We start from the raw sequence: 12,674 nt of genomic DNA, 5'->3' as shown, positions 1-12,674 counted from the left end.
TCTACTTCTTTAATGTTGATGTATTTGTCATCGATCTCGAAGATTGATAGCGAATATTGTTGTGTGCGTATTAATATCTTGAATTGGTAGTGAACTATTGTTGCGATGCTACTCAACCTTGTAGCTGTTGCATCGTTCTACATTTATGTTTGATGTCACTTAGAGTTTGGATGCTTGCCTTCATCTAGGAAGCTAGGAATGCTGATCAACACTCTAAAGGATCCCCGCTTCCATGGGGTCTCTTAAAGCTTAGAATGAAAAAGGATTATTTAGCTATGCCTAGAGCATTGCATAATAAGATGCAATGCTATGTTGAGATCTTATAGCCGTGTATAAAATAAAATAATGTAATATAGAAACGACCTCCGAGAGAGAGAGAGAGAGAGAGAGAGAGAGATTGTTTAATTGTTTGGACTTCTGATGATCATACTGACAAATGAAGCTCAGTTCGTGGCTAGCGGAGAAGGCGCTGGCGAAGAGAGGGAGGATACCGAGGCTTGGCTAGGGCAATGGAAGGTGGCGGAGAGAGGGGAGAGAGGAAGACGAGAGTGCATGTAGGTGAAACCGGTGCTCGAGTCGGGGCTGAGCGTGTGGCCGGAGGCAACCAGACACTGGCCGTTGCGCTCTACGAGGAGGCTAGATCGGTCGCCCATCAGGAGGTCTTGTGTCCATTCGGGACCCGAGCACGCCAGCCGGACGTTGCTGACACTGCAGCCGCCGCACTTGACGCGAACGCTCCCCGCAGTCACTTCAGGTTCCGCAAAACCCATCCCAAAACCCTCCAGATCGATCTGGAATACCTTGATGCACGAAACGTCCAATACAAGGTCTTCCCTCGCATGACGATGATGATTATGATGATGCAGAGAATGGTTGTAATTAGGGCTCATTAACTCTGCAGGCCCTTCCCTGGCAGCCTCTACGCCGCCCTCCGTTGCCCTGCATATTAACGCCACCACTATCAAAAGCCAAACGCTGCAGAAGCTCGGCATCTTCGCCATCTTCTCTTGTCTTTCTTTCTCTTTTATAAAATTCTCACCCTTGCTTTGCCTTAAATATGGAGTACCCCGTCATCATCAGCCGACACTATATTTACTTGGTGAGCCAAAGGTCTTTTTTGGGATCTTTGAGCCCACACGTGGCCACTTGGCATGATCGAAGCCATTGCACACAACTGGAATCGCATGGCCAGGAGCCTTGCACAAAAACAAGTAACAAGAATATCGCTGCTTTTTATTACGTGTGCTTGCGTTAGGTCTGCACAGAGCCGGTCACCCCACGGCTCTGCAAGCGTGGCAAAGCACAGTTTCTCACAAGAGTGGCAAGAGATTTCGTCCAGCGTTTTTGACAAACTGCTTGCAAATGCATGCCCTTTCACATGAGCCACAAATCCTGAGATCTCATCTATGCCCATTAAGCTTGGGCTACCAATTTAGCTTTTTATTAACTTGTGCTTGTGTTTTGAAGGTCTGCACAGAGTTGGCAACCTTGACTCTGCAAGCATGACAAGCAAGGTTTCCAAAGTTTCTCACAAGGGTGGCAAGAGATTCCGTCCAACCAAAATGATCGAATTCAAAAATTAGTGCACGCCAATAAACTGGCACTGGTATGCATCAAGACCACCGTTTTTGACAAACTGCTTGCTAAGGCATGCCCTTTTACATGAGCTAGTCAGAGGGTTTGGCAAGGTTTACAAAGGCATGATGGATGAGGGAACTAAAGTTTCAGTGAAGAGGGGGAATCGAAGATCAGAGCAAGGGATAATTGAATTTCAAACAGAAATTGACAGGTTGTTAAAGCTCCACCATAGCCATCTTGTCTCGCGATGCAATGAGCTACACGTGCAGCTTGAAGGCATTTGATATCACGCAAGATGTTGGTGTGGGCCAAAGAGTTCATGACGATTTTATTAGTCAAAAGCTGTTGACAAAAAAAAGTTGTGCTTGGCGCTGCCTTGGTGGACATGTATGCCAGATGTGGTGTACTTCCTAAAGCTCAAAAAGCTTGATGAGCTTCCATGTCATCTCTTGCATTGCTTTGATCGCGGGATATGCCCAACAGTGACAGGGCCAGGAAGCTCAGTGATGTTTTCAACAGATGCAAAGAGAAGGGAACTCTTTAAATATAGTCACCTTATGCTTCTATCTCGAAGGCATGTGGCATTGAGCTCTTGATGCAATGACCTACATGTGCAACTTGAAGGCATCTGTGGCATCATGCAAGATGTTGGTATGGGCAAAAGAGTCACAGAGATATTGTTAGTCAAGGGCTGTTGATACAAAATGTCGTGCTTGGCATTGCCTTGGTTGACATGTATGCCAAATGTGGTGCTAGGAAGCTGTGGGCTATTTTCAGCAGATGCGTAGCGAGGACCTATCTCTAGATGCAATCACCACTTGGCTTGATCCAGAGCATTGACTCCGGATCTTAATCCAGTGGACCTCGACCTCGTTCGAAGAACAAAAAAAAGCTTGCATTGCGACTCGCTCATAAAAGCATAACCAAAAGAAAAGAAAAGAGAGGAGCGCTGGCAGGTTTTCGCCAAGGCAGCAGGGGCCAAGAAGCAGCATAATAGATGAATGTTGGCTTTGGGCAAGAAAAATCATTGACGAACTGGGGTGGGAGGGCCAACAAACCTGAACAGGGGCACTGACTGAGGTGGAAAGACCGAGGATGAGAAAAATTGATGGGGGAGAAGCCTATGAGCGGTGTGGGTAGAGGAGTTGATCAGAGAGGATAAGAAAAAGTAATGACGAGCCTATAAGCGGTTGCGGACTTGTAAGTTGACGGCGTGAAGAAGATTTGGGAGCCTGGTGCAAGGTTATAAAGCAATATAAAAAGGAGAAGACAAGTAGCCAAGGGGAAATGAACAGGGGTTTCACAGAGGGTGCACAAGGAGGTGGTTGGATCTGCAAATAGAACTGCAAGGCATTGGTTCCTTGGTAAGCCTAAGACGATTTTCCTAAAGCAAGCCAGCGAGTTAAGCCACCTGGCAACATCGAGGGTGTTGCCTTTCACTTGAATCTGACGGCAAGCAGCAAACCAAAAGCAGCGCACCACACAGGAAACAATAAACATTAAATAATAGAGCTGGGTGCAGCAATAAAAGCTCCGTGCAACAAAGTCACCAAGCAGAGTTCTAGCAAATTTGGCAATAACAAACCATCAACCTTTTAGAGGACGACGACAGAGATAAAGTCTGAGGAGAGACGAGTTGCAGAAAGCAAGGAGCTATACAACAAAGACAAGAGGGTGGTGGCGATTCTGACTGAGAAGCTTAACGCACCGATGCAAAAGCATAAAAGTGGAGGAGACGGGCCAGTAGGAGCCGATAAGCCAAAGAAGAGGAGAGCCTCTAACGAATGTAGCAGAAGTGAGGGCGACCAAAGGGCGTTGTCAAGGCCATATGCAAAGAAGAGAAGATTGACAAGCACAGAGAGAGAAACCGATGTGCAGTAGCTAAGAGGAGAGAACTGCATGCCCCTTTGCATCACAAGAAAGCTATAGACAGAGCCAAATGCTATGAGTTTGATTAGCACTACAAGAGGTTATTCATATTAGCGACGCTCACACAGCAACGCTCAAAAAAAAATTCATGGCGTCGCTATGAGCGTCACAAATTTACAAGTAAATTTGCGACGTTCATAGCGACGCCGGCAGGGCTAAAAAAATAACAGAGAGCGCCCAAAAACTTAGATCTCATATCTGAGTTTTTCGGCGCCCTCAAGCAAGGAGCAGGTAACGCTCTCCCTCTCTCCCCCCCTCTCTCTCTCTCTCTCTCTCTCTCTTCTCCACACACACACACACACACGAGGAGAGGAAGGAGAGCCAGGTATGCTCCTTCCCTCTCCTCACTCTCATGTTCCCTTCCCCTCTTTCTCTCTCTCTCTCATACACACACACACACACACACACATAGTGTTTTTGAGAGAGAGAGAGAGAGAGAGAGAGAGAGAAAGAGTACAAACATAAACAAAAACGCACACACACACATACATAAACAAAGAATGCACACACACATTGAGAGAGGAAAAGAGAGAGAGAGCATGCATAAACAAAAAACGCACACATTGAGAGAGGAAAAGAGAGAGAGAACATGCATAAACAAAAAATGCACACATTGAGAGAGGAAAAGAGAGAGAAAACATGCATAAACAAAAAAACGCACACACATTGAGAGAGAAAGAGAGAGAAACTAATTTAACGTCGTAGGAAACTAATTAAAATTAAACGACCTAAAGATCTAGCGGACGAGGAGTTGAACTCAAGACCTATTATTCAAGAGGGAAATGGCATAACCAATCTATCATACTTGGCATGGGTGATAAAAAGGTTATACCATTTATCTCTTTTTATTGGCACACACATCCACACACGCGCACACACACAAGAAGAAGAGAGTTATAACGTCGTAGGAAACTATCCTAAAAGACGTTAAAGATTAGGTTAGATGTAGACTTACGTTAAATTAGATTTAGGTTTATTTAAGTTAAATTAGATTAGATTTAGGTTTATTTTTAGTTAGATTTACGTTTATTTACGCTAGATTTAGATTTACGTTATATTAGATTAGATTTAGGTCTCCATAGACTGCGATGCCTGCATGAAGCGGGTGAAGAAAGCCCTCAATGGAATATAGGGTATTGCTGCCTTCACTCATGGTGGGCTCCGTCGATCCAAAAGTACTGGTGAAATGTCTTCAGAAGATAGGGAAGAAGGTGGATCTTCAGGGCGGCAAGAGTCACTACATCCCCGACAATGACCATCTAGACAACCTCTAGTCATTCAACAGCAACTTCAAAGTTAGTAACAAGAGCAAGAACGGTCCAAAGGGGTTTTGTCCACTACATGCAGTATCATGTAGACGTGGGTCTGTAGATTTCTTGTACCCACAAATTTAGGTATTGACCAATAAAGACGAGATTATAACCCGGTGGTTCTGATCTCCGTGCACCTCTAGACCGAGGTGTGCGGGGATTGGACATGACTAGAGAATGTGAGGTAGAGAGAGAGAGAGAGAGAGAGAGAGAGAGAGAGAGAGAGAGAGAGAGAGAGAAGACGAAGAATGCCAATAGAATATCAAATTTGTTGTCCACGTTATAAGATATTTATCCTCATTATGAGTAGTGACGAGGATGTGGGACCGTCCAACCGAAACACCTATCTCTCAACGAGGGTCTTATGTCCTTGTAATCAATGCAAGCATGCTGTGCGACAGACAAGACGTGTTTCTTTGCATCACATTCGCAAATTTGGCGAGTTCAATCCATCTATTATAGATCGAGTTGTTGCCAATTATAACTCGTCGGACTCTGACGCTGGCCAACAAGCAGCAATCTTGCAACCCAATAGACGTGTTCGCAGGCGCTTTGGTCAAGCAGCATATGTGAGGCCACAAGATGTAGCCTCTGACAGCTCGGGGGATGATCATGCAGAGCACATTCCCAACGAGGCAATGTTTGAGCCTGAGATTGATGAAATGATCGAGACGATCATGGATTCAGAAAGGCTTATCTATGATGATATGAAAAGTGAAGCCGATACGCCATTGTATAATGGAGCACGTATGTCTAGATTGAAAGCACTCCTGGTTCTTCTCAACATGCGGGCCAAGTTTGGATGGAGTGACACTAGCGTCACAGCGCTTTTCAGGTGATCTATTACAATTAGTTTACTTTAATAAAACTCTAAATGTATAATAATCTGATAGATTTTTACACGACTGTATCATATTTTTATGTTGTGTAGATTGCTGAAAGAGCACATACTACCAGCTGACAATGTGATGCCAGATTCCCGAGATGAAGCAAGAAAGATTTTGCGAAACTTGGGGATGGATTACAATTCTATCCACGCTTGTCCTAATGACTGCATTCTTTTCAGAGGGGAATACATAGACATGGAGAAGTGTCCGAAATGTGATTCCGAAAGATATCGAGTAGATCTCCACGGGACAAAAATTCCACAAAAGGTTTTGCGACATTTTCCTCTGCTTCCTCGCATCAAGAATTTCTTCGAATGTAAGTCCATGGCCGCCCTAGCATCATGGCATGAGGAGAATAAATCTTCGGATGGTGTGCTACCAATTCCTGCAGATTGCGCAGCCTGGAAACATATAGATGGAACATGGTCGGATTTTGCCAGGGAAGCTCGAAATTTGCGCTTAGGCCTGGCTATGGATGGCGTAAATCCATTTGGTCAAAGATCAACATCTTACAGTGTATGGCCCGTTGTCATCGTCAACTACAACATTCCCCCGTGGTTGACTACGAAGAAGGGGCACCTATGGCTAAGCTTGATTGTGCCAGGGCGATATAAAAAGGAGAATATAGATGTGTATCTTCGTCCACTATTGGAAGAGCTACAACAATTGTGGATTGGCATAGAGGTGGTGGATATGAGCCGACACACAGGACGACGGAATGCTTTGATCAGAGGCATTCTAATGTGGACCATGCATGACTATCCCGGGCTACCAGAATGCTCAGGTGATCTATTGACACTGCTCACTCAGACACAGTAAATCTTGTTTTTTCCCATAGTTGATCTTTTATATAAATCTTGTTTTTTCCCAAGAACGCAAAGTAAAAGAGACCATTCGATCTTTGCGGACCCCCACTGGCGTAATGCACTCGCTCCGAACGTGTTTTACTAAAGAAGGAAAGCTTACCGGTTTGAAGTCACACGATTGGCATAAAATGTGTCAGGTACGTTCGTAGTGGACTTTAATATCATTGCATAAAATGTGGACTTTAATATCATTGCTGCACATACTTTACAGTTTATTTTACCGGTTTCCAGTGAGGGATGTTTGTCTCTCGACATCCATAACACAATCTACAAACTTGCAAAGCTGGTGCAATGGATCTCACAAAAGGAGATCAACGTAGACTCCATACCATTCGCCAAACTAAATGCTGCGGAGCTTGTGTGCATGTTTGAGAAACATTTTCCTACTACAATGCTAATCATTCAGGTGCATCTTCTTGTTTACATAGTTGATGAGGTGGAAATAGCTGGCATAGTTCATTCCAGATGGATGTTCTTCTTAGAACGTTTCATGAAAACGCTTAAGGGATATGTGCGTCAAAAGGCACGTCCGGAGGGTAGCATGGCAGAAGGTTGGTTGGTATCAGAGTCCCTAGTGTACATTGGAGAGTGGCTAGACGGATTTGATAAAGCCCGGGACACGCTATGGCGAACCATAGATGATGAGCGCATATCTGGGATTGTCATGTGCAATCTCGGTGTTGAGAAGAAGATGACGGAAGATCTAGAGGCTAAAATCAACCGATTTTACATGCTTCACAATCCAGTGATGCAAAAGTGGATTTCACAATATGAGGATGCAAAGCAAGAGCGACAAAGGGCACGAATCGAGTGGAGACGGGGAAGACGACCACCGATGCACTATCCGACGGTTCTGGAGATCCTACCAACATTCATGAGCTTAAGATGGTTGCACAACCAATTGAAAAGCGCACAACAATGCGGTGACGAAGTGACTGAGGAAGAGTGGGAGTACTCTCGGGGTTGCGCGACCAAGGTAAGTTTGCAATGTACGACTAGCTAGTGACTTTATTTCTAAACGTTTGAACGGCCACTCATAATCTTTGTTCGTTGTAGTATAAGTCATACACAGCAGCATGGTGTAAAGGTCGACATTTTAGGGTGGAACGGATCGACAAAAAGCGTTTTACTCAAGATTGTGGAATCATGGCAAAATTTGAACAGTCTAGTCGACGACGTTTCTCTGATGCAGATCCTGTGGTGGCGGAACTCACTTACTTCGGCACGCTACAAGAGATTTTGAGGATCGATTACAGAGGATTTTTTGTCGACTTTTTCGACGTGCAATGGTTCAAGATAATCATGGAGGGTCGCAACGCTACTGTGCGTAGAGGAGAGTCTGGTTTTCTTGAGGTGGATTCTACTAAGAAATGGACTGACCTAAGAGACACTTTCGTACTACCGGAGCATTGTGAACAAGTAAGTATGTAAATAGTTAACATCCCCCTTTTACAAGTTATGTGCTTGAAAGCTCTCATGTAAGTTATGTGGCTCTGGCAGGTAATATTTCATCCTACATGCAAAGTCTACATCAAACTGGTGGTACGTCATAGAGGTAGCCCCTCGTAGTGCAAGGACGTATGAAGGCTACCATGTGCCAATCACAACGGCATCAATGGAGGAGATCAGAGAAGATGCTCAATCAGAAGCCGCTGCGGTGGTGCGAGACGAGCATCAAGATGCTACTACTCTATATGGGGTGCATGCAGAGGAGATACAAAATGAAACAGAGGATATGTGTTTAAACGGAGAGCTCTATATAGATATATAAGGTTATGTTGAGTTATGCGAGGATGAGAGAGAGATCTCTTAAAGCCACAAATATTGTATTTGAACAATTTTGCTCCGTGTTGTAAAAGCTCTGGCTCTCTAAGTACCTTTCATGGTGTATAACGCTCTTTTCTACTCGCGCTCACATCTTTTGATTGAAAATTCTGAGTTTTCGACTTGCCTCTTCTATCACTCAATTCATTGCATCATTGTATTTATATGCGTCATTACGTCATTGTATTTAATGGTCTTTTTGTCATTTTCTACTCTATTCATTCAATATTAAGTTTAAATATTCGTGTGTTTAATGCAGTTATGGATGATGAGGAGTTTCTTTCTTCTTTGTCACCGCAGCAGAGACAGTGGTACGTGGAGCGTCATCGCTCTGGCGCATCATCGCGTGTTCCTACTCCATCCGCATCTCCCTCTCTTTCGGAGCATTCGGCGCGCTCCAAAGCTTCGGCGTCGACGAGACGATCTTCACACTCGTCTAGACACCGGCGCTCTAGTGGTGGCGGTTGCGGTTGTTGTGGGGATTCCGCCGCGGATGCCTCCACACCGCCTCGTGTTTGACGAGACTCTTTACCCTCCCCTTCTTTGCCCATCCCCACACCAGTCACAGCATCGCCATCTACGCCAGGTTTTGCGCGACTGACTGTTCCTAGCAGCTACACACCTTTACCTACTCCGCCAGGAGCCACCCCACTCGACACTCCTCGCTTCGGGGCCCAGACGCCGGTGGAGACACCTGACGTCCGTACCCCTAACGACACGCCGCTAGAGACCCCTGCCGGGACACCCAGGTTCACGCGTCAACGGCCAGAGGGCTTGCCTTACTCCGTCGACTTCAGCGGCGGCATCATCATGGGTGATGACGGCAAGAAGATGATCTCGCGCATGCGTGGTCTTTGCTCTCAGCTGTTTAGACACTACATACTAAAAAGGTGGAGTGAAGTACCAAGGGATTTAAAAAACAGAGTCATCAGCATACTTCATGATGAGTTTCCCGTTCCAACATGGGATCAGTGCTTCAATGAAGACCTGATGAAGATTCGAATGTGCGAATACTGCAAAAACAAGCGTTCCGAAGTGCAAAAATCAATCAAGCATGGGTGGAACAGGCCAGATTGAGTGGCCAAAGAAGATTGGAAGAATGCGAAGAAAGCAGCGCGCGAGAATCCCGACAAGTGGAAGCAACAAAAGGATGCAGCCACAGCGCGAGTAGAGGGAGGGAGCTCGCACAACTTGGGGAGCGGTGGATGGGCATCATTTGAGGCCGATTTTGTAAGTGTTTTCGCATTGCTCTTTATGTTCGATAGTTTAGGATTTATGAGTTTTTTAATTCTAACATAATGAAATCTTTGTATGTTTTGACAGTGGTCGATGACAGGACGTGATCCCACACCGTATGAGCGCGAGTACGCAGGCAGGAAGGGCTTAAACGCCCTGATGGGCATTCTCAGTTCTCGCGGCGGCATGGTTAGTATTAGGGTTTACTCTTTTCTATTTTTTGTATTGTATAAATGTCGTTATATGTTTATACTTACTGAAAGCTATCTTATTGTCTTTTTTTGCAGAATCCGAGAGATACGCCGCTTGGACGCGATGAGACGTCTAGCTAGACAATGTCAATTTAGCCGTATCTAGATAGCATTAGTTTAGGGTTTCTCATAGCTTATGTATCATGAGACGGAGTTTATACGTCTTTTTGAACCATGTATATTATTACATTTGTCACCGCAGTTCATTTTGCCAATCAATTCTTTATGCCTATGATGTTGTACAATTGTCATTATTACATTTGCCAATCAATTCATTTTGCCTATGATGTGTACAATTGTCAATTTTACGCTTGTCAATTTTGCAAACAATGCGTCTTGTGGGTGACTATTTTGGGTCTATTATCTACCCTTGCACTTTTTTAAAAAAGTGAATCAAGTACAATATGCTTGATGGGTGGCAGGGCATTCAATGCCCTGTCACCAAAAAACGTTTCTCTCAGGCGTCGCTATAACCATCGCTATTTATGGCTCTGTAGCATCGCTATGAGCGTCGCTATAGACTTCTGTGTAAACGTCGCTATAACCGTCGCTATGAGCATCTTTATATAGCGACGCATATAGCGATGCTCTCGTAGCGACGCTATTAGCGACGGTTTTAGCGACGCCGGGGGTTATAAAAACCCAGTGTATTTGCGTCGCTAACAGCGTCACAAGAGCACACAACCTCTTGTAGTGTAGAGTGGGCAGAACTGGAGTATGTTGATGAGTGGTGACAAGGACATCGTGCAAAGAGGTGGCCGTCATTGAAAAGGGTCGAAGCTCCAATTGAATCGTTGGCAACAGATCTAGTTCCCCCTTTGGATCTCCATCATCTTCATCGGGAGGAGTGAGCGAATCATACGGAGCTCCAAGCAAGAAATTACTCCTTTACCTGCGGCGTGGCTAGAGAACTGGCCGATCATAGTCTCGGAGTAGCTTACAACCTTTCCTCAAAACTAGGAAAAGGCAAATAGATTCTTATTTTCAATCTCTTAAAGGCATACCTGAACGGATTCAAGGGAAATGGATTTTCAAGAAGTGGTAGGTCTATATAATGTACTTTCGTGAGGGTACCACATTTGACATACGCACTCACCGATGTACTTTGTTATGAAGTGGTACCAATGTACTTTGTTATGAGCCGCACATTGAGCAAACTTTCCGTGCTCGCCCACAAGATTGAGCGCCATTTCGTAGAGATAAAAGAGATGTATCATCAGATAATTGCAAAACAATATATGGAAGGCTGGAGGAAGCACACTGGATGCAAAGGAAAGGATTCTCGGCCTTGCACAAGGCATTGACATGGGTAAGAGAATTCATAGTGAGATTGCTATAAGCCGGTCTGTTGTTGTAGATAGATGTCATGCTTGGTGGTGCTTTGGTCATAGTCACAAGTGATGCGTCCCGAGGAGTGGGGATGGGGCTCAAATGGATTTTTAGTGTAAAAAAGAGGGTGTGTATTTATCTCTTAATGTCTATTTTGGGTATGGCAGGGAGGACATATATTCACAACACTGGACGTTTCAATCGCACAAACGCGACTCCATCTCGACAACACTACAAGGTTCGTTATCTACATTTAGCACCCCATGACTATGTGTTTGATTGGCGCAACACATAAACGCTACGGGGCAGGGCACGGCTTCCGTTTCTTATAATTTTTGGAGAGACCACAGTGCCAACTCTCCACCATACTTTTGTATGGCACCTCTGCATGACGTGCACTGTATACTTTGCAGTTTCAGTTTGTGAGGTTTCATTGCAAGAGGATATGTTTAACTATTCACATTGCTTTTTTGTAGCTTGCATCAAACATTGTCCTCCAGCTTGCACAATTGGATGACATTCGTACAAGATTATCAGGTCGGTAGTATAGTTTGATTTTTATACTCTATATATGGTTTTTGTATTTTTTGAGTTTGTCAAAGCTTCAATTTAGCCATATGTTTTTTTCATGAGTGCATGCTCAATTTTGTTCATCTTATCTATATACCAAATAGGCATACATTTCTTTTCGCACAGTCTGAAAATTCAACCTATATATTGAAAATAAAGAAAAATTGACTACGGATGATTGAGATAAGATGGGTTTCTCAAAGATTGTTCCACGGTTTAGAGACTAAATGGTCGACATTACTAGATTGAATGGTGCCATCTGCAAACAACTACCAAACTAGGTTATCTTGCAACCCATTTGCTCTATTCAATTACGCTCTTTAGTAGCTCAATTTCCTATATGGAGCACTATGGGGCATGACAACTTCCTTCTTTCCAATGTTCATCAAGTCCCAAGATGAGCTATTATTGGAGCATGTCAATTGGTTCTACTCATTTTCTCGAGTCACCACAACAAATTAACCCAATGCGGCAACAATCACAACCAACTAACCAGCTAACCAGCTGCGCTCCAATATCTATCAGATTATGAGCGGCAAAGAGTTTCAAGGAGACATTGAAGAATCTATGGAGCATGAAGATGAAGAGGAACCTCAGGACACTCCTTCCTTGCGTCGGGTCTCTGTGACTCTTGTCGATGCCGCTTCTGACCCGAGTAGGCTGGTGGCCTCGTGTTGCATTGGTTGATGAGCGCAAGAAGGGAGCCATTATTTGCATCTTTACTATCGACGATGCACACTTCTAGCCATCCAATTTGAAGCAGTTTCCTTGCAAGATCATCACCCTCTTGAAATTTCTCCCTGAGCTGCATGTCTCCTAATGAGGTGATGGATAAGCACAAGGAGGCCGTCCACTTATCACGCACAGATGCATGCCTTCTGATGGGTCGATGAG

The 12,674-nt window shown here is 44.5% G+C and overlaps 1 pseudogene; it reads right to left on the bottom strand.

Moving 5' to 3' along the window:
• Positions 1 to 1,092: 1,092 nt before the first annotated feature.
• LOC147451383 (uncharacterized) lies at positions 1,093 to 12,591 on the bottom strand (annotated as a pseudogene).
• Between the last annotated feature and the right edge of the window lie 83 nt (positions 12,592 to 12,674).

The sequence above is a fragment of the Adiantum capillus-veneris genome, chromosome 9 (assembly GCF_014529385.1).
Source record: "Adiantum capillus-veneris isolate H3 chromosome 9, ASM1452938v2, whole genome shotgun sequence".
NCBI classification, from domain to species: domain Eukaryota; kingdom Viridiplantae; phylum Streptophyta; class Polypodiopsida; order Polypodiales; family Pteridaceae; genus Adiantum; species Adiantum capillus-veneris.
Note: the sequence above shows the minus strand (reverse complement) of the source record. Positions and strands in the feature narration are given on the sequence as shown.